Source organism: Crocuta crocuta, unplaced genomic scaffold (assembly GCF_008692635.1).
Source record: "Crocuta crocuta isolate KB4526 unplaced genomic scaffold, BGI_CrCroc_1.0 scaffold4, whole genome shotgun sequence".
NCBI classification, from domain to species: domain Eukaryota; kingdom Metazoa; phylum Chordata; class Mammalia; order Carnivora; family Hyaenidae; genus Crocuta; species Crocuta crocuta.
The window spans coordinates 2,021,713-2,046,425 of record NW_027529996.1 but is presented as its reverse complement, the minus strand read 5'-3'; the positions used below and the strand labels follow the sequence as shown (position 1 = coordinate 2,046,425).

Genomic DNA, 24,713 nt, shown 5'->3' with positions numbered 1-24,713 from the left:
TGATGTTGTCTATGTGTGTATATATATATGTATATATATATAGTGTATATATGTATATATATATAAGTTATGATGCTTTGTCTATGTGTTACAAATATTATCCCCAATTCTTTTTTTAAATTTTTTCACTTATTTTACTTGATTGAAGTTCTGATTTTTAATGTGGACAAATTTATCAATCTTATCCATGAAGGATAGTACTTTATATTTTACTTAGATATTTTCCTACTGCAAATTCATGAAAATAATGTCTTATATTCTAAAATTTATTGTTGTATTTTTCATGTTTAGATTTAAAATCCAGGGCATCTGGGTGGCTCAGTCAGTTTAGCATTGGACTCCTGATTTGGGCTCAGGTCATGATTTCACAGTATGTTTAAGCCCTGCATTGGGCTCTGCGCTGACAGTGTAGAGCCTGCTTGGGAGTCTCTCTCTCCTCTCTCTGCCCCTGTCTTACTCTCTCTCTACCTCACTCACTCTCTCAAAATAAATAAATAAACTTTAGATTTAAAATCCATCTGGAATTTATTTTTGGTGTGAGGTAAGGATCAGATTGATCTGAAGTTTTTTTTCTATATGAATACACAATTTTCCCAAGTAACACTTAAGATCCTTTGTGCTGTTGCCATAAATCAAGTGTCCTTTTGTACAGTGGTCTGCGTCTGAGCCCTCTATTCTATTCCAGTGGTCTATTTATCTAACTTTGCAAGACTCTCTTGGTCTTCCTTTCTCCTTTGATGCATCAATATCTGGGATCTCAACCCAGTGTAAGTGAACCCATTAGGGTCACTCCACTTTGGCCAATCTGAACCCCAAGTGTCCTTATTAACCTCAATGTCAAAAGTGCTGTTGAGTTTCATGTTTGCCCACCACAAAATCAGCAACCATCCCTAGGAAAAAAATATCCCCACATTCATGGCATCTAAACTCCCCCAAACACTGGACTGGTAATTCTCTTATCTTGTTAGCATTTCAGTTATTTCCAGTAGACTTACAAATTATGTGTTTTGACCAAATTTTCCCATTATCTTCAGTGAGATGGTTGTTCAAAATTACCTAGTCTGCCATTACCAGAATCAGACATATTTGTATCTTTTTGCCTTATATAATATACTTAAATGTTTATTTCTAATTCTCTTACCTTTATGTAGTATCTGATAAGGGAGCACAAGGGAGCACAACGCCTCAAAATACCCACCCCCAACTCAAGGTGGGATATGTGTGATATTCCTCAGGCACTCCTGGCTGCAAAGGAAAGAGAAAAAGAAATGGTTAACTGATAGAGATCACAGTCATGCAGTACAGGAGTCTCAATCAGGTTACAATTATCTTAGTATATTATAAGAAAAAAGGGCAATCTTATCAATAGCCTAATCTCTAGAAACCTATAAACTCCATTTCCTCCAGTGCCAACATTACCCTCCCCTCCATAGCAATATGGGGAACAACGGCAAGAAGGAAATGGCAAGTAAAGTTAAATATCCTTATAACCTGTAGCCCATTAACAAATACGTGAAGCAAATACAGAGTAGAACATTTCTCCAGGAACCCCCCTACTGTCCTCATGTTAATGCCTTACTAGAGGGAAAACAACCTTAGCTTGACAATAGCTAGGCTTCCAGTAGCCAGTGGGTCTTCTTTAGCATATGAAAATCGCTTTGGAATCTTCCACATGACTTTATCCCCACCCAACCCTGTAGTATATAACCAGTCACTCTTCACAACCCCAGTGCCTCTCTTCCTGTCCACAGGTCCTGCCCCCGTGCTTTAATAAAATCACCTCTTTTGCACCAAAGACATCTCAAGAATTCTTTCTCGGCCATCAGCTCCGAACCCTCATCTTTCCAAAATCCCATAAGTATTTGTCCCCAAACTTTTTACACAATATTTTTAATGCTTCAGTATATTATATGACAATTAATGCTTTTTTCTTTCCACATCTCCCACTTTCTTTCTGCCTCCCATCCAACATCAGCTTTGATAAAAGGCATTATTTTATATATCTGATGATTGCTATTGTACAAAACTACTATAGTTTTAAAATAAATGATATTTGATTTCTCAAATATAAAAATTAAGACTCCCTTTTCTTAATGGATTTTTTAAAACCCTATATAAAGGTTACATTATCACATTTATAAATCTAGCAATTTAAGTGACTCAGCTGGTTAAGCATCCAACTCTTGATTTCCACTCAGGTCATAATCTCACTGTCCTGAGATCAAGCCCTATGTAGGGCTCTGTGCTAGACGTAAAACCTGCTTTGGATTCTCTTCCTCTCTCTCTGCTCCTCCCCTGCACTCACTCTCTCTTTCTCTCCCTGTCTCTCAAAAATAAAATAAAAAATCAAAAATCTAGCAATTTTAACAATTTTTAAGAAGGTTATTGCCATTCAGTTAACAATATTCCCCCCAAAACAATTTTAAATCAATTTAAAATACCCAATTTTATTTTTTAAGGACTATCAATGAGGAATCATCAAACACTTTACCAAATTCTTAATTCTCTTAGAACATAAACAGAGATTGAAATAACTAGTCAATAGAATATTTTCAAATTTGCACAAAAATAGTAAAATGGTTTATTATCCCCATCCTTAATGTTAAATCTTTCCAGGGTTAAATTTACTAGCTACTTAAAACAAAAACAAAACCAAAAACATGATCTTAAACAATTTGGCTTACTTTGCCTTCCTGCATAAATGTAGAAAAATGATCTAAACTGGCTGCAAGTTGATCATTAGAAAGAGATTTTTAACAGGACATTAGATACAGAATTCAGACACACAGGTTGATTTTTCTCACGATCATGAACAACCAAGCCTAACTATATAGTCCTTGTGAAAATGGGAATTCTCAGACTACAGCCTCTAGTTGGGGTGGCCTTAGAGACTATTTACTATAGATTCAATTTGTAACTTACTTAATTCCGGCCTTATTTTAGTCTTTAATTCTCCTATCAGGTTGCTTTATCACTCAGTGGGTTTAATTAATCTACCTGATTTTACACTGAATTATTTTCAAAGTACTTCTATTTGGTAGGACCACAACTTTTATAGATATTCAAATAGCATCCAATTTAATTCTCCAAATCTTTCATGAGATTATCAGATTATCCATTTGTAACACCAAATTATACAAAGGATAAGTTATATCCCTACTCTGATATTGCCGGGCTAATAATATTCACATTCTATTTTGTCATATTTAAATCTTCTGTATTTGTTTTATAGGTGACTCTAAACATTAAAAACCAGTAAGTGGTATTTCCTTGTCATGACTATGTAAATATATAACTACAGAACCCAGAGATATGCTGGGACAACTTTTTCTTGTCATTGTGTGAAACATCACAATCTTTGTCCCATGTATAAATGTTCCTAACTTACTGATAAAACCAGCACTCTTTCCTTACGTTGCACTAGATATTTAAAATCATATCACCATTTTATTTAATTCTGAACCATGTGTTTTCCTGGAGCATCATCTCCCACCCCATGTAAGTAACTGACTATTTTTCCCTTTTGTAAGATAAGAAGCAGATGCTATTTCACCATGTCACTAATGCCTTCCAGCTTTTTAGTTGATTTTTCTGTTGCTAGGATCCATTCCAGTCCTCTTGTTGAAGACATTCTTCTTGGAGCCAACTGACTTCCTGTTCTAATTTGGAAGAATTCTTTTCTTTTTTTATTAGGTTTTATTTTAAGAAAAATGCATAAAAGTATAAATAACAACATAAAAAACCCCTATCGCCTACACTCAGAATTAATAACCGCTTGTCACACTTGCCTTATCTTCTTTCAAATAAATAGATTAAAGCATGCTAGATAGACACAAAACCTCACTCATTCCCAATCCCTAATCCCTTTCTTCTACCCATTGCATACATACCCACAATTGCTGCCATGAATTCAGTTTGTATTTTTCCAATCAATGTTCATACTTCTCATATATTTACGTAAGCTTTAATTATATGAATTATTGTCTGGAGCCATGTTTCTTGGTCTATATGCAGTGAAGGGCCAGGTGTTTTGGTTTTTTATTTTGTGTTTTCACAATTAGCTGCAGACCATGTATCATGTATTTTATTTGTTTGATACATACAAATACATTCAACTCACTAGTGAATTCAGCCACACCTATACTGGTCTATACCTCATTGTTTATTGAAACAAATCCACTGATTCCATACTGAGATATCATGGCACTACCATATTTCTATAAAGTTTCTAAACACATTCCCACTTTCTCATAACAGACCATAATAAACAGTTCACAAATAGACACTGATCCTTACACTTTGAGTAGTTTTTTAAAAAAATATTTTAATGTTTTATTTATTTTTGAGAAGGGGGGAGAGAGAAAGGGAGACAGAAGTTGAAGCAGGTTCTAGACTCTGAGCTCTCAGCACAGAGCCCCGATAGGGTCTCGAACATAAGGACTGAGAGATCATGAACTGAGCCTAAAGTGGACAGTTAACCGAATGAGCCACCCAGGTGTACCTATGATGTTTTAAAATCTACATTAATAGTTCAATACTAAATATACATTTTGACAAATTGATTTTTTTTTCATTTAGCACTATGTTTTTTACTAGTACATTTAATTCTAGTTATCTTTAATAATATCCATTTTTTTTGGATATCCAAGGCCTTTTACAAATTCAGGAAAGTGCAGATACAAAATCTGTAAGGGTGATATGAGCTCCTTACTCAGGATTCCTACTATATAGACACAGAATTTGTCATAGTAAATGGCTAGCAATGGAATTGCTGGATCATATGGAATGTATGCATAATTTTCAAGATCTTATATTGTTTCCTACGTGGTTTTTCCAAATTACATTCCTACTCTGAGGTCTTAATTTCCTAACATTTTGCACAATGTACGTACATTTAAAAATTTGTCAATAGAATGTGAACTGTTATCTCAGTGTTGTATAAAGTTTCATTTTACTAATTATTCTAAAGTTTGAGCATCTTCTTATTTTTGGTAGGTGAGGGAGGGACATAAAAGTTCCCTCTTCTGTAAATTGCCTTTTTATTTTCTTTGCTCCTTTTTAGTTGGATTTATCTTTGTTTTATTATTTAGGAAGCATTTGTTTTTTAAGTCTAGATTATTAAGTTATATTTACATATAATTAAATTCGCTCATTTTAAGTGTACAAATGAACGAGTTTAGTCAAATATACAATTATTTAACAAACACCACAATCAAGGAATAAAATATTTTCCTTATCCCAGAAAGTTCCTTCTACCCATTTTCGGACAATCCCTTCCTCCCTCTCCAGTCTCTGACAACTATTGATCATTTTATTTGTGGGTTTTGATTATTTTCCCCGTGGCCCCAACAGTCTTCCAAAAGAAGCTTTCCCACCATTTCCTCTTAATTGAAAAATGCCCAGAGGGAAGACTTAATCTCCCTGGGTTCCTTTGTCTTAGATTTGGACCAATCCTGGATTCCTCTACCAACATTAGGTTAGGCTCATGGGAGGCTAAAGCTCCCTCTGGATGACCCTTTCTTTTTGGCTCCAATCCTCATGAAACTCCAGTAACACTTTCCAACTTTTAACCAAACACTTGATGTCTCTGCCTTAGTTTTCATATTCTGCTTAAACAGAGCCTCAAAAAAAAAAAAAAAAAATCAGAGGTGAAAAGTTATGGCCTTCTTGGGTCTTTTCTGAGCAAGTTCATATCCCTAATGCATCTTCGTGGCCTTACCGACTCCCAGAAATATATTAGCACTTTTCAGGGCTCCTGTGGAAACCTCATTAACCCAGTTTTCCTTCTTGTTTTATGGTTAGTCTCGACAACAGTTATCACTGAGTGAGGCAACTGTGAAGGTAAGCAATTTCCTGTAACTGTTTTTGACAAACCTCCTCAGAGAAGAGGTTTTTTGCACTGGTGATCTCAGACTGAGTTCAAATAAACAAAGTCTTGCAATTGGGGTCTTCCAGTGGACCACCAAACAGGATAAAGGGTGACAGTACTCTGGCAACGTCTTTAAAGGAAGCCCAACCCCCTTCTATCCCTTTTAGTTGCTGCCAGGCTACTGGGTTTCACTGTGACTGCATACTATTGGTTTTCAAGTCAACCACAGAGCTGGAGACCAGAGGATAGGGCTATGATAAGTTTAAACGTCAGTGGGGTGCCTGGGTGGCTCAGTGGGTTAAGTGTTTGACTCTTGGTTTCAGCCCAGGTCATGATCTCATGGTTTGTGTGTTCAAGCCCTATGTCTGGCTCTGCACTGACAGTGCAGAGGTTGCTTAGGATTCTCCCCCTCTCTCTCTTTCTCTCTCTGTCCCCACCTCTCTCTCAAAAATAAATAAAAATTTTAAAAAATTACTAAATATCACAAAGCTCTCTGTTCTTACTAAGATTCAGCACTTTTCTCAAGTAAATGCATTCAAGATGGCCACCAGCATTTTATTAATTTCCAGAGTTCTCAAAATTCTGTTTCTGATCATTCTTGCCAGTTTTCTCATTGCTTTTATGAAGGAGAGAATTTTCAAAAGTCTTTAATCTGTCATTTTCACTAAAATACTACAAATCAACTTTGTCCAATTATCAGACAATTCAGGTTAAAATCCTATTGCCCCACCATAAGTTTCTTTGATTATTGATAAAAAGAAGGATTTTTACTTTCCTTTCTATTTCTACTTTCCTTTTCATAACAATATGAATTATTGTTATGACTGATTATGCTGAAATCTCTAGTTAATAGCTAACTGTGCACCTGGCATGAGCTACATAGTTTATAGAGATTGTATTTGAAGTATAATCTCTTTGGATTTATGAAAAACAAAGAACATAAATGTGTTTTAAAATATTAATAGAAATCATCTATATATAGTTGACCTTTGAACAATATAGACTTGAATTGTATGGGTCTACTTATAGGCACATTTTTTTTTAATGTTTATTTATTTTCAAGAGAGAGAGACAGAGTACAAGTGGGGTAGGAGCAGAGAGAGAGGAGACACAGAATCTGAAGCAGGCTCCAGGCTCTAAGCTGTTAGCACAGAGCCTGTTGCGGGGCCTAAATCCACAAATCGTGAGACTGTGACCTGAGCCAAAGTCGGATGCTTAACCGACTGAACCACCTAGACACCCCTAGGCAGATCTTATTAAGTTTATTTTTAATGTTGTATTTATTTTTGAGAGACTGAGAGCACAAGGAGTGCAGGGGCAGAGAGGAAAATAGAGGATCTGAAGCAGGCTCCATGCTGACAGTAGAGTCTGACATGGAGCTCAAACTTGCAAATCACAAGATCATGACCTGAGCTGAAGTTGAATGCTCAGTGAACTGAGCCACCCAGGTGCCCCTATACGCAAATACTTTTGACAAATACAGTATAGTACTATAAATGCATTTTCTCTTCCTTATGGTTTCCTTAATAAGAAAAATCCTTTTATTTTCTCTAGCTCATTTTATCATAACAATATAATATATAATACATATGACATACAAAATATGTGTTGGCTGTTTATGTTATCAGGAAGCCTTCTAGTCAGTAGGCTATTAGTAGTTAAGTTTAAGGGGTGTCAAATGTTGTTCACAGAATTTTGACTTCATGGGATGTCAGTCAGTGCTCCTAACCCCCACATTGCTCAAGAGTCAAGAGTAGTTCTTGCTTTAATAAAAACAAAACCTAACTGACAGAATGATTTTCTTTGTCCTAAAAATCCAATATTCTGATTTCAGCTGGCACTTTTAAGAAATGAGAGACCTCAAAATAAATCATTTGTTGAAATTATAAATATGCTACATTTCATATTGACTCATTTCTGATTTACTTTGAATCAAGTAATCTGTGATTTGATGCACCTTATTCAAGCAACATGTGTTGCTGTGAAACCTACCAAACAATACCTTCTCTTATTTACCTTCCTGCCCTCTTCTGAGACTTAAAGCCATCATATGATGAATTAAGGAAAAACATAAATAATTTTTTGCGAGTTTTGATTTTCGTGTGTTTGCAACAAAACTTTTATGTAAACACAATCACACTTGCAATTTACTCTCCACTGTCTCTTGCAATGCACTCTACATGGTCCAATTCATCAAACCAACTCTCATAAGCATTATATATTCCCATAAAATACATTCCATGATATATTTTATTATAATTTACGAACCACACAGCTGAAACAAATTACATGTATAGTCATTTCACAGCTTCCCATATCTACAGGTATCTTTAATACCTGCCTTTTTGGAAAATCAGATACCAAATGCCATTCAGCTTAGTAGAGAAAATCAGAAAGAACATGTAATCTGAAAGAATCGGCATTAAATTTCTATCTTCCTGTGCTTACTCAGTGTATCTCATTTTTCCCTTTTATCTAAGTGAGTTTTATGGAACCGAGAACATAGTTTCACCATGGAAACCATGACGGGAAGAGGGAAGACAGAAAAATCTGTTGATGTTGTCAAATAGTCACCACAACAAGAATGCAATTAAGCACAGAAGAAATGTAGTTCTACATGACTTTTAAAAATGTATACTTGTTGGATAATTCTGTGAAATTAAAGTTCACTGAAAAACAAGCCGAGGTGGCATTTCCTATGGTCAAAGTGCCAAAGATACATCATGGATAGAGTAAATGAAATCTCAAAAGGAATTTTTCCCCAATGGCTGCTTTCATGACATCACATGCCTACTATGGTTAGAAGGTGAATATTTGACATCATTTTTGGAAGGTGTGAGAAGGGCAAGGTGAAGCAAGGCTGCCAAATTCTGCCTACAGAGGTATGCTAATCTCTGTAAATAAAAAGCCAATAATTCAGAAGCTGTAAAAGCAGGAAAAGCCCCATCCCAAAGGCAGATATCATGAGAGGTATGAGCAAAAGTATCCAGAAAGAGGCAGGAAATAAAATTAGCTCCAAAATAGCCATGATGTTGTTTAATAATCTGTATTATCACCATCAAACTGAATAAACTAAGAATTTATGAACTCCGAAACTAAGGAAATATCCTCATGCTGATGGTATCTGCGTCCTGGAAACACTGTCTTCATTTCTGAATTTCTTTATTAAATTGGAGAATTCTCTTATGTAAGTTGGATGGTATCATGGAGGTGCTTGTCTAGCAAATTACAGAAATAAATGGTGGTACATTCAAATTAAGTAGCACATTTCATCTATTTTTCTTAGCTAGGGTTTTGGGAAAAATTCCAAAACCATTAGAAAAGTCCCATTGTACTGCTAAATAGGTATTTAGTGATAATAGTAAGGCAATAATTATAATGGTCCAAGCAAGGAAAAGTGTCAACTTAACTAAGGTTCTGATGATATAACTAGACTTGGACAGAAAAACATTATAGAATTAATATCTATTTGTAAATGAACTTGGTGATAAATCAGATTTATATTGGAAGTTGGAGGAGGTGACAAGTTGATCCCTAGATTTTGGGCACAGATAAATGTATGAATGATGGTCAGAAAAGAGGTCTAGGCTAATACATCATCACATTCTTAACTGAGCCCATAATCTTTTTAAAGATAGCCCATTTAACAATGGGTTTCCATCTTTTTTTTTTCTTATTCTGCTATACTTCATATGTAAATATGCACGAGAATGCCTCCATGGGTACACCTAACAAGAAGCATGCTATAATATACTCTCATCTCACATTTTAGTCTCCGAAGAACATTTATGACTAGCAGAAAACACATCCTGACTATTGTGTCCTCCTACTCACTCCCCACTCCATCTTCCCCAGTAACACCATTAGACATCTGTTCTTGATCTTTAAATTTGCCTGTGTTAATCTAGACCAGAAATAGTAAAGAAAAAAATCTTTACTATTCTACATTCAGTTCTCTTTAAGTGGGATCTTGAGATACACAAGTGTGTGGCAAATGAATTCTGAAAGAAGAGTAGAGACTAGGACACATGATTTGTGCATGATTCAAAATCTATTTTTCTAAGCAAATAGCTCCTCCTGTGTGATTTTTTCCCCCAATACCTACTGGAAGGCTCAGTCATCCTCTGCTCTGAATCCCAAAAACCACTGGCCATTTTTCTAATATTGACTCCACTATGATACACTTGTGTGACTGTCTACTTAGCAATGTACTTGAGAAAGCAATATGTTTGCAGACTTGTAAAAGATTTCATAAAGAATGGGCAGTTGATTAGGACCTTCTCATTTTTAAAAGTGAACCATGGAGGCACCTGGGTGGCTCAGTCGGTTAAGCGTCCGACTTCGGCTCAGGTCATGATCTCACTGTTTGTGAGTTCGAGCCCCACATCGGGCTGTGTGCTGACAGCTAGCTCAGAGCCTGGAGACTGCTTCGGATTCTGTGTCTCCCTCTCTCTCTGACCCTCCCCTGTTCATGCTGTCTCTCTCTCTCTCAGAAATAAATAAAACATTAAAAAATTTTTAAAAAAAGTGAACCATGAATCTCATCAACAGAGCCAAATGAGAGCCCTTTAGTTCAAGCTGAATCCTCATGGGACATATAAAAAGCAGTGCTTTTCTTGGAGTTTTGCAGCAATTTTCTCATCAGACTGACATTTATCAAACAACTGGTGTCAACTGCCACCTTGTAAATAAAATATAAGCTTCATTTTGAGCCAGTTATAGGGAATTTAATAACCTCATTTGTTCAGAAGAACTACCCAAGTCACAGTCAGTTCTTGAACTGGTCACTTTTAAAAGAATGCGTGCCAAATAATGGGCTTGTTAAATAGCAAATGTCAAAAACAAGATTTCTAATGTGACTAACAGGTGTTCACTGAAACAAAAAGCAAATATTTGAACCCAGTGGAATACTAATAGAATATAAATATGCTTATGCTAGCAAACACTAAGACTAGATACAAAATCACATTTTTAAAAATAGTAATCTCATATAAATATGCTCATACTAGAAAATGTTAAAATTTAGTTAAATGAAACTTTTTAAGATATAAGCAATGTATATTTTCCCATATAATTATAAGTGGAAAGTCCCATCTAATTCAAATTGCTTTTAAACCTCAGTCTGATTTCAGGATTACAGTGTTTTGATTAGTAGCTTTAGACTATGCCCACACAAATTAAAAAGGAGAATTGGTTTAATTTCCAACATTTACAGAGATTTCTGACAGGCATTTGGACTGAACATCCTTAAGAGACAATTAAAGGAAACAATGGATACAGAAAGAGCAAATCAGTGGTTAAAGTAAAGGCTTAGAGCAAACAGACGGGCTAAAAATTCTACTTCCCACACTAATTAGCTCTAAGACTTGACATGTTATTCAACTTTTCTAAATCTCCATTTTCTTTTTCTGTAACACAGATGTAAAAACACCTAATTCACTGGATCCTCTCAAGGATTAAATTAAATTAACAATTGCTTTGCATACATACTTGCCATGAGCTCTTACTGGAAGATATTCCCAGACGTTTGTCGTATTTTGTGCACTGTAATACTAGAAAAATAATGTATCCCCTTTTATTGCACTGTCTCCCATTTCCTTCGTCAAATTTATTTAATTCATCCTTTGCTATCATACTAAAATTTTTCCAAATTTTGCCATCATATTAAAATTTTCCAAATTTAAGAGTGTTTCTCCTGCATGATTCTTCTCTTCTTCACACTGAATGTATTATAGTTCTTTACAAGTGAAGGTACTTAATTCCAATAATTTCATAAATTTCCTCTTCCAAGAAACTTCATGTTCCCCAAATCTTTTAGGATTCTTAAAATATCTGTTTGCTAATTATATGCTATCTGCTGTTATTAAATTATTCAAAGCTTTTCAAGTAAAAGCTGATTGAGGAAGTAAACTCACTCAATTCCAGGATGATGCTGGGTTATCTTGACCTTGTGTTAACTGCAAGGAGAAATTTAGTTAGAATTTTTGGAGCCAAAAAGAAGTCAGTAATCCCCAAATCACTAGGGAGGTTTATCATCAATCCAGATCCCCATTAAGAACTGCTTTGATCCCTACTCAGCCTGCATAATCTAATGTTTTGGAAAAGATATTTTGTTCTCTGTTCTAGAAAATTATCCTTATATTCTTACATTTAGTGAGAAAAAAAAAATGTCAAAGGCCCCAAAGATTAAGAAAAAATGCTGAATGAAGTCCTAGGTTTAGATGGTTTGTCTGATGGTCTTTATATTTTCATGCACCTGGTATTCATGTCTTCTCCCTCCATTTCACTCTTGGTTCATTATTTTTGGAAAAGCAGTCAAAATCTTTCCATGTGTCATAAGGTAGGTTTACTTTTTTGTATTTTGACCCTTATGAAAGCATTTCCATTATCTAGTCTCAGACATGCAATCGCCAACCTAAAACAAATTTATCTTAAATGGAAGTTAACATATCTGACTCTCAGGAGAAGAAAATAAAAAGCTTTAGATATCTTTGTGAATGGGAAAAAGCATGAGGATGAAATCAAATAGTTCTGCTTCCCTGGACACAGTAGAGACTATCTCTACCAGCAATCACTCTGTAGTTCAGCTGGGTAGTGTAGGGTGAGAGCAGAGGGGGCAGGCAGCTAAAAAACATTCTTGCCATTATCATGTGGTTTTCTCCTGATAAACAGAAAAGCAACTAATTTTCTTCATCTGTACTCTTTGCTTGGTCCTTAGCCCTCCACTCTTTCATTTTTAAAAAGTCTTGGCAATAATACAGTGAGTGAAAGTCATTGAAATCCCATTGCGGATCTAAACAGGAAGTGGCTGAAAGCTGTGGGGTCTTAAACAAATCATTTCCCCTTTCTTGACATATTTTTTTTTAAGCTATAATGAGTGACTGGGGCAAAAAAAGAACTCTAAGGCTACTTTCAGCTCTGGTATTTTACCTTTTTTATGGGTATTTTACTCTTAAGTTCTCAAACACATTGTCATTCGTAATTGATATTTTTAAACCGCCCCAAAATACAGATACACACATATACAGAAAGCTTAAATCTCTCTGTTAATGAACTTTCCAACCACTGCTAAATGTGCAGACACCTTCACATTTGATGGGATGTACCTTCACCAGTTCAGATCCTTAGTTACCAGCCCAGGGTCTTGGAATTACAGTCCAAGAGCCTAAAATGCAGACCCCTGCACAGCTGGCAACTTCTACTTTATAAATTACCACGTTCATGTGGTATTCTCAGAAAGGCTCCCATTGTTATTTACTCCTCAGTATTCAGTGCTAAAGATCAAAAGAGCCAAAATACCAAAATGTCAAGTCCAGGAAGCAATGTTTCAAGAGAATTTATTTTTGTACCAATTTACTTTTCTCTGAATTTGAAGAACAAGGGTGTGGGCCTGACATCAGACCACTATGTTAAATGGGATTCATCCAGTTCTAATTACTGCTCCCGAATACAAGACCCAAGGACTCCACGCTACTCTTGGCAGTAAGTTACAGGCTGGACAGACTGTACTAAACTAAGTAATCTCCCTAATTACAAATTATTTAAAACAAAACAAGACAAAAAGGCCTGTATACAACTCTGAATTTATATTAGCATATCCTGCAGTGTATAGAATTTGAGTGAGGACAAGGAGAGAAGACTCTGGCTGTTTATAACGTTTCTATGATATATTTCTTCTGAAGAGCTTAGAAGGCCAGAAGCTTTGTCCTATAGTAGTAACTTGAACAATTTCGTTTTGTTTTGTTTTTTCCTTTTTCCTTTTGCAATCTCTTCCTTTCATCTATTCAATGAAAAACAGCTGAGAAATAGTTCTGAGTATATGAGTGGCAGTTTCTGAAGTGTCCATTTCTACAATCTATTCCACACGTCTTTTTAAAAGAGTTTTGCTTCTTTTCTGCTTGCTCATGGTAGTATTAGCCTTTTATGCTATGTGTTTTGCTTATTTTCTTTGATTTGTTTTAGTCTCATGATTTGACTGTTTTAGTCTCCTGATGGGCAAGGGGAGGACAACTACAAGTGTGCAAACATAAGCTCCATGCAAACGGCTGGACCAGCAGCCCCCCCCCCCCCCCATACGAAGAAAGTATATTAAGACATTGAACAATAAGTGGCAAGGGCATTAGGTTCAACAGAAGCTCAGGTAAAAAAAGAAACCTCAGAATATCTGATCTATTATGAAGATATTGTTAAAGTCCTGGGGACAGGCTCACCCTGGGAATCAAGCTTGCCCTATAAAGCCAAATAAGAAACAAAGCTTCAAGGGGTGCCCACATGGCTCAGTTGTTTGAGTGTCCAATTCTTGATTTGGGCTCAGATCATGATCCCAGGGTTGTGGGATTGAGCCCCATGTCGGGCTCCACACTGAGTGGGTGGAGCCTGCTTAGGATTCTCTCTCTCTCTCTCTCTCTCTCTCTCTCTCTCCCTCCCTCCCTCTCTCCCTCCCTCCCTCTGCTCCCTCCTACAGTTCCTCTCTCTTTCCAAAACATATCTTAAAAAAAGACTTCAAAATATTAGTCTTGAAGCTTTGAAAGCTGTAAGAAACTCCTACTATAGAAAAGACTTACCAAAACTTTTGATCTCTTCCGATTCTGCTCCATTTATTCTTTATCCAAATGAAAGTGCATTTTCCCAGTTTACAATACTTTTTCTCTGACAAAGAGCAAGGGCTTTCAAATGTCAGAAGTCCTGAAATCTATCTCTTTGTACTCTTGAGGCTAGGCATACATACATAATGTTAACCTGAAGAGCCTCAAAGGCCATGGGGCTAAAACAAAAGTGTGAGATACCCATTACAACATTCATTATACTCACGTGCTTTCAAATAGGTAGTGGGTGGAAGGGAGGACATTTTCAATTTTTCAAACCATGGGATTTCTTGGGCATGGAGACATGAAGATGACCCTCTGAGAGTGAGAGTGAAATAAGAGGAAACATGATCAAGACTTCTAACCTGGGATTGAGACTGCCTGGTAGGGAAATGGTTGTAAGTCAAAAAGCATGAGTTAAAAAGCTGAGCATGACACACAAGGCAGCCTACCAAGTTTCAAATGAACCATAGTTTACAACTGAGCATTCCCTCATGGTTGACTGTTTTTAAAGCATTATAACACTTATAAAAGTGTTATCACATTTATTTGGCTTACTTACTAGTTCAAAGTCTGGTCCTAGAGTTACAAAGACACCACTTAATCTCTTAAAAAAATATAAAATGCAGACTATTGTATCACATAATAGGAAACCACCAAAGGAAAAAGTCCTTGGGTCAGTGGCATTAGCTGGGGACTTGTTAAAAATGAAAATTGTAACAGAAGCAGAAGTGGAAACTCTAGGGGTAGGATCTAGCGATCTCTGGTGTAACAAACCCTTCAGCTAAGGTTTGAGAATGACTGCTCAAGATAGGTAGAAACACCATACTTTAAATTTCATTGCTAAAACATCAAGATTTTTAATCAATTTGTAAAGAATTTGCTGTGTTTCCTTTTGTGGATGTGAAAGACATACACTCTGGCCTAAAGCAGCAGTTTCAGCAATGTAGACAAAACAATTAAAGGACAGGGTGCCATCAAGGAACCAAATGAAATGCCCAAGAAGCACTGGGAGGAGGCAGGAGGGAGTATGATTTAGAGGCAGCTAGAAAGAGTAAAGACTGGATGTGATGGGGTCCTTACAGGAGATTGCCTAATAAACCAGTATTTCTAATTCATAAGAGAATGCTTACTCCACATATCCAAAAGCAAAAATTAAAAAAAAAATCCAAAAAAAGAAAGAAAAAAAAAAGGAAAGAAAAGATGACTCTGTGCCCCATCACATCCATACAATGTCCTACTCTAGGCACAAACTGACAACCTTCTTCAGCCTTTACTTTCCATTCCCCAGTGTAGTAAAGTTTACAGCCAGTCAAGAATGAAAGCTGATTACCCTCCTGGGTAGGTGGCCTCAGGCAACAGCCTATAAAACTAAGTGACTCCAGAAAACTCCCAAGTCTGAGGAAGACTGTAGAAGACTGAAGAAAGTGAGCTGGGGCTACTTCCAGTTAAAATCCTCTTAGAATTCTATAGCTGCTCTTCCCTTGGGCTCTCTTTGGAGCTGCTAAATAGATGGGGAGAAGGGCCCACTGTGGGACAAAACTGACTAAGGCATTTCCCACCCTGAGTGGTACACCCATGAGGCCGAACCAACAATTGGCCTAGGATGTGAAAACACGGCTCAGCCAGCCCTGTTCAGTCTTTTTTCTAAGCAGTGGCAATAAGGAATGTACCAGAAAATGGCATGCCAGCCCCTCCTGGCTTTCAACTCAGTGTTAAGGTAACATTCACATTTCCTTGAACTTACCCTGTGCATTGTTAAATAAGACTCTAACTAAATCTTTTTGATGCTACCTATTTTTTCATAGACAGAGGGCTGGGATTTCCGTAGACACAACTTAACTAGATTGTAATGGGCCTTTGCTCTAACACACCCATACCACAAATCCACATCATGCCTTACTTTAATTTCTCCAAAGTGATTTGATGACCATCTATATAAGAATCTCAGGGACTTCTATAAAAAGAAGGTCCTCAGGTCCTACTCCAGATCAATAAAATCAGAAACGTCCTAGGGTGGAGGACAGGAATCTGCACTTTTACCAAAATCTCCAGGTGATCTGTATGTCCATTAAAGTTTAAAACATGGTTAGTTTGCCTTAACAGTCAAATCAACTTTGCAAAAGTCTGATCAGAAACCATATACATTAATTACCGGTATATGCTTTCCCTTGGCAATGATATAACAATGAAACAGATAGACAGACAGGGAGGGAAAGAATATTTTGAGGGAAAGCATAAACAGGCAAGTGCACTAAAATATACAAGAACTGGAATGGTGTAAAAGAGACAGTAAAAGGAAGCTGTAATAGTTTCTTGTGACCAGGAAACAAAGTCCTACAAACTGAGAGGCTAAAAACGACAGAAAGTATTCCCTCACAGTTCTGAAAGCTAGCAGACCAAAATCAAGATGTCACAGAGCCACAGTCCTTCCAAAAGCTCCAGGGAAATATCCTTCCTTGCCTTTGCAAGCTTCTCTTGACTCTTGGCAATTGCTGCATTATGGCTGCACGGCTCTGGTCTCTGCCTCGTGGTCACATTGCCTCCTCCTCCTCCTCTGTGCGCATCTTCTCCTCATTGTCTCTCACTTCTAAGAACACTTGTGATTGCATTTTGAGTGCAGGATAAGAACCTCCTCCTCTCAGGATCCTTAACTTAATTACATTTGCAAGGACCCTTTTTCAAATAAGGTCACATTCACAAGTTCTGGGAATTTGGACATGCACACATTTTTTTGTGGGAGCTGTCCTTTCAGCCCACTATAGAAACAAAAAAAAAAAAAAAAGGAAGTGAGAAGGGAATACAGACAGAAAACAGTAGCTTCCTTGCCATAAGCACATTTATCCAGGAAGGTGGGGTGTCTTGGATTGCAGATAAGATCTGGTGCCAACAGAGATTAAAATTTAAATTAGTAGAAAGGATATCTCCATGCCCTGCCTCTCTGTTGGCATGCTTCTGTTTCATATAAAACTGAGTAAGTTCAACTCCTCTTGAAGCCAGTAATGATTTGGTCAAAGGGAAATTACAACCTGGGAAAGGGTAAGTACAAGTGGTCAGGTGCCATGTGATTACCCTACGTAAGAAGAGTTCTGGAACTGTGATGTCCCTATCATAATAAAACATCTGTCAGTGTGCCAACCATTTCCCTCATCCTTGGAGAGACTTGGGAAAGAGGGTACCTAAAATGAAAACTTCAGCCTCTTATACTTGCCAAATTCTCTCATCGTGGAACACTTACTCCACACTGAAGCATACTACAATCATGTGAGACAGGCAGTAAAATCTTACAGTGCAAATCATGTGTCCTATTTGCAATGAGTCAGTAACACTTGGCATAAATTATTTTTGAATAGGGTAAAATTGCTTCAGAAGTATAAGGACCCACTATATGATTTATGACCAAAATACAAAGAATTTAGGGGCACCTGGGTGGCTCAATCTGTTAAGCATTGAACTCTTGATTTCAGCTCAGGTCATGATCTCACAGTTCTGCTTGGGATCTGGAAAAGCCTGCTTGGGATTCTCTCTCTCCCTCTTTCTCTGCCCTTCCCCCACTCTTGTTCTCTTGCTCTCCTCTCTCAAAATAAATAAATAAGCTTTTAAAAATATACAAAAAATATAGAAAGTGGCACTTTAATATTCTGGTTCCAAAAACCTTGCCAATGCAAGGAAGTCACTATAGAATCCAAACAGAAAAATCACACGTTATCATTGCATGTCACATGTGACTCACTCATACTCATACTCATACAGCCTTTAGGCCAGTTCCTCAGAATTCTGCTGCTCCTAATTAAATAAATGACAAGGCAGAATTTCCTATGTATTGGGCTTTAGATCATATTTTGGACTTCATTAATGCATATAAAGAGAGAGAGAATCCTGTGCCCAAGGATCCTGGTAAGATAGAGAAACATCTTCCAGACCTTTCTTGGAAACTTCCAGGCCCTAAACCCTTACTGGGTACTCTGTGTTTAGACACTAGACACTGGCACACCCTGCTCATGGCTCACCTCTTTCACTGGCAAGGGGGCAAGGAGAGCAAACTAGACAGAGCTAGCAAAGCCAGTTGTGAGCAATTAGTGTCTTATTAGCCTAGTATAATTTTTATTAGCAGTATTATTTTAATATTTATTCATTTTTTGAGAGATGGAGAGAGACAGAAAGTGAGTGGGGGAAAGGCAGAGAAGGAAACACAGAATTAGAAGCAGGCTCTGGTCTCTGAGCTATCAGCACAGAGCCCAACACGGGGCTCAAACCCACAAACTGCGAGATCATGACCTTAGCCAAAGTCAGATGTTTAACTGACTGAGCCACCCAGGTGCCCCAAGAGAAGAATTGCTACTATGTTTTTGATTTGATATGTTCACCTAAGAACAGTGTTACTGCTAATGACAATAATAACTGTTAAGTGAGAACAAATGGCATCTCATTTTTTACAGGTTGTTTCACTTAATTCCCCAAGTCTAAGAGGTAGATGGTGCCTGCAATTTTACAGAGAATTAAACTGAGACTCATAGAGATTAAGTAACCTAGCCAAATGCATACAGTCAGAAGACAGAGAGCCGGGATTCACTCCTGGTCAAACATTAGGCCTACGCTCTTCTATTTGACTCTCACTGAAGCAATTTCTTCCCCTGCCAAAATATCATTTTGCTTTATTCCTCATTTTCTGGTGCTGACGGCATAGGTGCTGCATGATATGCCCACCTGGTACGATTAATTTATTTCAGCCCCTTTGATGTGTGTTCACATTTCAAATCTGTGTAACCTACAGACTGAATTGCAAAAACATAGCACCTTTGCTTCCTTCCTTTTTGAGTCTATATTGCCTGTCTCAAAATCTTCATCTACTTTCTTGTACAAAAATATCACCCTTCCAGAAGTAACATAAACTCTATAGAAACTGATTATTCTATCTTTGAAGTGAGTCATCTAAGCCATACCAACATGTCAGGCCCTTCAGAGAAAGCCATTTTCTTCCAGCATCAGTCAGCTTTTTGAAAAACTATAAAGGAGGTCTTGGGGCACCTGGGTGGCTTAGTCGGTTAAGCGTCCGATTTTCGCTTAGGTCATGATCTCACGGTTTGTGGGTTCGAGCCCCGCATCAGGCTCTGTGCTGACTGCCAGCTCAGAGCCTGGAGCCCGTTTCAGAGTCTGTATCTCCCTCTCTCTCTGACCCTCCCCTGCTCATGCTATCTCTCTCTCTCCTAGAAATAAATAAAAATATTTTTAAAAAAACCAAAACAAAACTATAAAGGAGGTCTGGCCATGAGACCATCACATTGCCCGGCCTTCTATACCTCCCTTAGCACCCAGAACGTTTGGGCTCAAATTATTATCAAGGAATTGTCCTCTGCTAACATTCTGTATAAACTCTAATTCTTTCACAAGCCTTTCCTGTACATTCTTAGCTAGCTGCCTGGTAAATTATTCTTCTTCTAGGTAGCTAATAGCCTGTAATTTATTGTCACTCCCTAGAGAAAAATGTCTCCAAATTAAGTTTTGCAAAACAGTCTCTAAATGTGGAATTTCAGTTATTTCGGCAGGCCAATGAAGGTAACTTTGACAAAATTGTTTAGAATGGGATTTTAGAGCTCAAACCTTAGAAGGCAGTGCTTTTACCTCTCAGTGTAGCACTTGTTTATAGTTAGGTAATTAAAGCTAAGAGGGGAGAAATTGACCCCAAACAAACCAGAATGCAGTCAAGGTCTCCTGTTCAGTGGTTTCTGATTAATACAATTTTTCCAATTTCTCCAAAATTATGCCAAGTCAACAGCTGTTTATTCTCACCTTAGATCCGTCACTTTAGATAAGTATTCAAATATGTTAACTATAATTGACACCTTCAACTTTTTTTCATAGTACCAAGCAGCAAACAGGCATTCAGACAACATAATCATTCCACTGGAACCTTCAAAGAGTCTTATTTAAACATTTATTTATTAATAAAAATGTTTTGCTTAGAAATATTTTCTAAGCAAAAGTTGAAACTTAATAGTCTTTATGTTTTCTTTTGTTAAGACAGAAGGCTTCATGAACATAGATCAAGTCATTTTAAAAGCCAGTTAAAGCTGACCCAGCTCTGCTCACAGAGCTGACCCAGGCTCTGCTCACAGAGCTAGCTCAGCTGTATGGCACTTTCTTCTGTTTGGTCTGTGTTAATGCTGCACAGTTAGTGGGGTGGTTTTCATCTGTCATCACACAGCTGAAAGGCATAATCCACGTCTGTTGGGATTCTTGCTGCCCAGCTGCCAAATGTCTCTTCAATGTCTTTTATAAGACTTTCTCAGCAAGTGATGATTATTGCAAAAAAGGAAAGCCCAGGACAGTGAGAGAGGAAATTGGTAAGAATTTGGAGATAGAATTTAAGGGTAGAAAAGAAAACTCTAGAAAAATGGAGGTGAGGGCTAGGGAGGTGGTAGAGAAAAACAAAGACACAGTGTGAACATACCTCAATTCTGCTATTTAAGTGAAGAAAAAGGGAGGATTAAGGATAGTCTTTAAAGAAGGGAGTGATGAAAAGATAAAGAATACATGGTGTGTATATACAATGGAATATTACTCAGTCACAAATAGGAGATCTTGTGGGGTGCCTACATGGCTCAGTTGGTTGAGCATCCAACTCTTTTTTTAAAAATTTTTAATGTTTATTTATTTTTTGAGAGAGAGAGAGAAACACAGAGTGCATGTGGGGGAGGGACCAAGAGAGAGAGTGACACAGAATCCAAAGCAGGCTTCAGGCTCTGTGCTGACAGCACAGAGCCCAATATGGGGTTTGAACTCAGGAACTGTGAGATCATGACCTGAGCTGAAATACGAAGCTTAACCGACTGAGACACCCAGGCGCCCTGAGCATCCAAATCTTGATATTTGCTCAGGTCATGATCTCACAGTTTGTTGAGTTGAAGCCCCACATTGGTCTCTGCACGGACAGCATGAACCCTGTTTGGGATTCTCTGTCTCCTGTGTCCCTCTCTCTCTCTCTCTGCCCCTACTTTGATCACCCTCATTCTCTCAGTCTCTGTCTCTGTCTCCCTCTCTCAAAACTAAACAAAAAAGAGAGAGAGAGTGAGAGTGAGAGAATCTTGCCATTTACAACAACGTGGATAGACCTAGAGGGTATTATGCTAAGTGAAATAACTCATACAAAGAAAGACAAATACCATATGATTTCGCTTACATGTTGAATCTAAAACACAAAAAAAAATGAACAAACAAATTGATGGTTGCCAGAGAAGAGGCTGGTTGGGGAGATGAGTGAAGGTAAGTGAGAAATACAGGCTTCCAGTTAAGAAATGAATAGGTCATGGGGATAAAAGGTACAGCACAGGAATATAGTCAACGGTATTATTATAGAGACGTATAGTGACAGATGGGAGCTACACTGTACACAGATGGTGAGCACAGCATAATGCATAGACTTGTACAATCACTGTAGTACACTAAAAATTAATGTAACATTATGTGTCAACTATACTTCAATTTGAAAAAAAAAGATAAGGGGTGCCTGAATGACTTAGTTGGTAAGTGTCCGACCTTTGATTTCAGCTCATGTCATGATCTCATGGTTTGTGGGATCAAGCCCATAACAGCACTGACAGTACGGAGCCTGCTTTGGGGCTCTCTCTCTCCCTCTCTCTGCCTCTTCTCTGCTTGCGCTCTCTCTCTCTCTCAGTCTCTCTCTCTCAAAATAAATAATAAACATTTAAAAAGGAAGATAAATGAATAAAAGAAGAGGGTGTGGTTGGCCAGACTAAAGGACTCGGGCCACATGCTTGATATCTATAGATCTACTGCTTTTTGCCAGGTTAGAAGAACATGGCAGTGCCTTTTCTCTATAGTCTCGCCCTTTTTCTCTCTCCCTTATCTACTTCCTATCCATGGTCACAGTTGGGTAAGAAAGAGACTCCACACAATCTAACACTTTCTGCCTTCTTACAGGACTCAACAAAGACCATCTGGCTATTCAAACATACTTTCTGGAGCTGCCAATTTTAACACCTAGAGAAAAGATTAATTCCAGATTGGGGGAAGGAGAAAATTATCCCTTTTACAATTCCCCATGAGTTCCTTCCCCTAAAAAGTTGTTCAATTCCTAAACTAATGGATGGTTACAGACTGGGAAAGAATAAGGACTTACTAAGAAAACCCACTGAACACTCAACCACATGAAACTCCCATCTCTACTTTACCCCTCCCCACTTCTTCCTCCTTTAGATAAGTAAAGAGAAAGACTTACATTTCTTTAAAAAGACTAAATTTGAGGGATGATGAAAGTTGACATTATATTCAATCTTCTATATTCACCACATAATTTATTATAACCATATGAATGTAATCGTCAGTTTTTTGAAAACTTGAAATCAAATTAAAAAAAAAAAAAAAGAGGAAGAAGTCTCCACAGATCCATAAGTGATGCCAATAGTTTTGATACAAAGTTTGGTTAAATAACCTGGTATTCCATTTGAAGCTTCCTCCAACACAGTTTGAGGAATCTTTTTAGAAGAAAGCTACCCAAAGTCCTAACAGCCATCTGAAATTTTCTTAGTGCCCTTTGCTACATCTAAGTTACTACTGCTAGTTTTATTTAAATAAGCCCCATGTGCTCAGAAACATTATTGGAAAATAAAATTATTTATAGGGCTTTACAGTCAGTGTTTGGTTTAGTTTTAAAATAATTTGCAGTCTATAGTTGATAACACAAATTAAAAAAGAAATTAACAAATACATATCTAAATCCCTACAAAATCTAATCAGAGTCCATTGTTATATGAGCAGAGAATGATAGAAAAAAAAAAACCAGAAACTTGAAAAATGGAAAATACCCTAAAAATCCTTATAAAAAATGAGTCAGCCTCTCCCAGAATGAGTCTTTCAGACAAACTCTTCATCCAGAAACAGACCTGGAGTCATATCAAGGGCACTGGTAAGAAAACACTATCTTTTTTCTTTTTCCAGTGAAACTAAAATCCATCAAAGGATCATTTGGTGATCCATGGGAATGATTTAAAAATAACAAATACCAAAAGAATTATTTATAGTCTTTTTTATATTAATAATTTAAAACATGTGGTAATACCAAATACCAGACTCAAATGCGGTAGTTCCATGTGTGTTTTTATCAAGGTTCTCACTTTGTGAAAACAGAGTCTGGATCATGCATGACAGTAGCAAAAAGGACAGAAATAGGTAGAGAATTTTCTGTTCAAGTCAAAAATATGTAAGTATTAAAAACAAACATTTCATAGTGTTGTGGTAGTTCTGAGCTCCTTTGAGAATCTGGATCTTTTCCAGGAAAAGAAAAATGGATATACGTAGCACTATTGCACAATTCTAAGGGCTATGGACTCCTGAAGTTAACTTATAAAATTTATGCTGCTAAGAACCCCCAATGTCAAATTAAAATCCTGACTGGGGGGGGGGACAAATTAAGAAAGCATTTAGATAATATTTTGCAACAGCTTTTGCAAACTGTGAAATCCATCAGCCCAGAACCAATTAAGGGCTTGGTGGTTCCTCTTCTATACTAGGATTCAAAAAGAGCTACAGGCGGTCATGATTCAATGGTCACTGCAAGACACAGAGTGGCCTGTATTGCTGGTAAGGGTCAAAGGAATGTGATATTTTTCAGGTGCCCAGAAATCAGCTGACTTGGAGGTTGTGGGTAGGTACTAGAAATTGGCCACCAAACAGTGACAGAAGAGTGATGGACATTTCTACTTCCCATCTTCCAAACTCAAACTCATCCACGTCTGTTAAGAGTTGAAAAATAGGTGGCTATAGTTGATTTCTTTGGACCTAAATAGACGTGGGGCTGGTTTTTTCCAGTTCCATCTTTGAGAAAGAAGGTGAAGGTAAAACCCCAACACTGGGAAAGAGAAATGGTGTGACACTGTCTTCATTCTAAACACTCTTCTTCTGCAGTGATATTTGAGGAGAATTTTGTCTTCTGCAGTAAGTGGGAAGAAATGACAGAACCCAATCTCACAACTCCAACAAGTGAGAGACAAGACCAGATGTTTCACATGAGGAAAAAGCAATAGCCAGTAGCAATACTGCCGAGAGTGGGTCTGGCCTTAGCACCTAATGGGACATGGTAATAATGTAGCTTCTAGCAGTGCAGCAGCCATCAAGAATGAACAGGTACTCCTTTAATTCGTAGGATAGAGCATGCAAAAAGTACATGCTTTCCAAACATCCCTGGAAGGAATGGAGGGAAGGAGAGTTAGAAAGAAAGGAGAAATTACAAAGTAATGGAG

At 37.4% G+C, this 24,713-nt stretch overlaps 2 long non-coding RNA genes across 2 annotated transcripts in view; one reads left to right on the top strand and one right to left on the bottom strand.

Moving 5' to 3' along the window:
• LOC144231043 (uncharacterized) overlaps nt 1-24,713 on the bottom strand; it is a 256,246-nt gene that overhangs the window by 144,870 nt on the left and 86,663 nt on the right. The window contains exon 2 of the long non-coding RNA XR_013334966.1: nt 1,142-1,245. This is a non-coding gene — a long non-coding RNA (uncharacterized LOC144231043). The remainder of the gene's footprint in view (nt 1-1,141; nt 1,246-24,713) is intronic.
• Nucleotides 1-24,713, top strand: part of LOC144231041 (uncharacterized) — a 58,710-nt gene that overhangs the window by 6,920 nt on the left and 27,077 nt on the right. The window lies entirely within an intron of this gene.